This window comes from Piliocolobus tephrosceles, chromosome 21, assembly GCF_002776525.5.
Source record: "Piliocolobus tephrosceles isolate RC106 chromosome 21, ASM277652v3, whole genome shotgun sequence".
Taxonomy (NCBI): Eukaryota; Metazoa; Chordata; class Mammalia; order Primates; family Cercopithecidae; genus Piliocolobus; species Piliocolobus tephrosceles.
Window position 1 is genome coordinate 7,991,000 of NC_045454.1, and position 2,700 is coordinate 7,993,699.

The following is a 2,700-nucleotide window of genomic DNA, read 5'->3' on the forward strand; positions in this document are numbered from 1 at the left end:
ATATATATATATATATTTTTTTTTTTTTTTTTTTGAGATGGAGTCTCGCTCTGTCTTCCAGGCTGGAATGCAATGGCAAACTCTCGCTTCACTGCAACCTCTGCCTCCCAGGATCAAGCAATTCTTCTCCCTCAGTCTCCCAAGTAGATGGGACTACAGGTGTGCGCCACCACGCCCGGCTAATTTTTGTATTTTTAGTAGAGATGGGGTTTCACCATATTGGCCAAGCTGGTCTCGAACTCCTGACCTCATGATCCGCCCACCTCAGTCTCCCAAAGTGCTGGGATTTACAGGCGTGAGCCACCGTGCCCAGCCATATATTTTTATAACAGAAAAAGTTTTAGTGAAATACCATACGCTTATCATTCGGGATAATTTGGAAAGTGTAAAGAAGTATGACATAAAAGACAAATTCCCTGTAATTCTGCGGCTCAGAGAGACTCGCCAGTCATTCTTGGGTGTGTTTCTTTATGGTTTTTGTTTTTTGAGATGGAGTCTCACTGTCGCCCAGGTTGGAGTGCAGTGGCGTGGTCTCTACTGCAACCTCTGCCACCCAGGTTCAAGTGATTCTCCTGCCTCAGCCTCCCAAGTAGCTGGGATTATAGGCACCTGCCACCACACCCGGCTAATTTTTGTAGGTTTAGTAGAGATGGGGTTTCACCATCCTGGCCAGGCTGGTCTTGAACACCTGCGTGATCCACCCGCCTCGGCCTCCCAAAGTGTTGGGATTACAGGCGAGAGCCATTGCACCCATCCTCTTTATGGTTTTTTAAATCTATATCCCATATCCATAGGTTTAGTTGTCAGAAATTTTGGGTCAAAAACATAAAAGCCATCACGAACAATTTGGCCATCCTTAGAAGTCATATTGTTTTTATTTTTTATATTTCCTTTCAAATCTTTTAAACAAATATAAGTTTATTTCATTGTAATCACCATGTAGAGACCATTTTTGCCATCATTATACCATGAGCATTGTCACTGTCCCATACACTTTTATCGTTACTAAGGATAATGATATGCCATTGAGAAGGTGTAATTTACAAATCCATTCTCCAGTTAGATTGTTCTTTAAGCTTTTGACTGACGGGTTGTTCACCAGTTATCCCAATTACAAATAATGTTATAATGAACATGTCCGTGCTCACCTCCTCCCTCCCTTTGAGGTGATCATTCCTCGAAGTAAAATTCCCACAATGGCAATGATGGGAACCAAGGCTCCAGCCATTTTCCTGATTCCCCACACGTTGCCATATTGCTGTCCAAAGGGCTGAACTTAACCTACCTGCCGCGGCTGGGCATGCAGACCATGGATGCAATACGTTTTTATAGCAACGAGTGTCAGCTATTTAGCATATCATTAAGTCACCTTTAACGACCTGATGTTTTGCCGTTTCACATAGCTTATGCGTATTCAGTCAACATATTATCCAGTCCCTTGTTGGACATTTCAGTTGTTTCTAGCTTTTGACTATTTATTTATTTATTTAGAGAAGGTGTTTTGCTGTGTTGCCCAGGCTGTTGTTTCTAGCTTTTGACTATTTATTTATTTATTTATTTATTTAGAGAAGGAGTTTTGCTCTGTTGCCCAGGCTGTTGTTTCTAGCTTTTGACTATTTATTTATTTATTTAGAGAAGGAGTTTTGCTCTGTTGCCCAGGCTGGAGTGCAGTGGTGCGATCTCAGCTCACTGCAACCTGCACCTCCCGGGTTCACGCCATTCTCCCGCCCCAGCCTCCTGAGTAACTGGGACTACAGGCACCTGCCACCACCCCCGGCTAATTTTTGTATTTTTAGTAGAGACAGGGTTTCACCATGTTAACCGGGATGGTCTCGATCTGCTGACCTCGTGATCTGCCTGCCTCGGCCTCCCAAAGTGCTGGGATTACAGGCGTGAGCCACCACGCCTGGCTGCTTTTGACTTTTATATATATAGTATGGAACATCCCTTTTATGAAAGGGATGAGTGGCTACCCATTTCCCAGGTGAAATCCTGGCAGTGAGGTCATGGGGCCATAGGGAGAGGATTTCTGTGACCTTGAGTATATTGCCAGTGGGTTGCCGGAAGTTCTGTATCAGCTGGAACTTCTGTGAATATATGGGGCTGTGTCTCACTAGCCGTCTTCTGTGCTATTATCGTATTTTAAAGTCATTGCCCAGGTATTTCTCCTAATCTTTTGTGGCTTCTTTAATGATTGAAGTAATATTCATTGTGAATAATTCAGATGATACAAAAATGAAGAAATCTTTAGTGCCCCGTAAATCTTTGTTCCAAGCCAAGTGTGGTGGCTCACGCCTGTCATCCCAGCACTTTGGGAGGCCGAGGCGTGTGGATCACCTGAGGTTAGGAGATCAAGACCATCCTGATTAACATGGTGAAACTGTCTCTACTAAAACTAAAAATAAAAAATTAGCTGGGTGTGGTGGTGCATGCCTGTAATCTCAGCTACTTGGGAGGCTGAGGTAGGAGAATTGCTTGAACCCGGGAGACAGGGGTTGCAGTGAGCTGAGATTGTGCCATTGCACTCCAGCCTGGGCAACGAGCAAAATCTATTTAAAAAAAAAAAAAACCCTTCATTCCAAAGACCTCCTACTTTTTCTATAAATATGAAATCTCCCTTTCTGTTTTTATATGATTCAAAATATGAAACTGATTTTATATGTATATATGTTCACATATGTATGGTATATATGACATAAC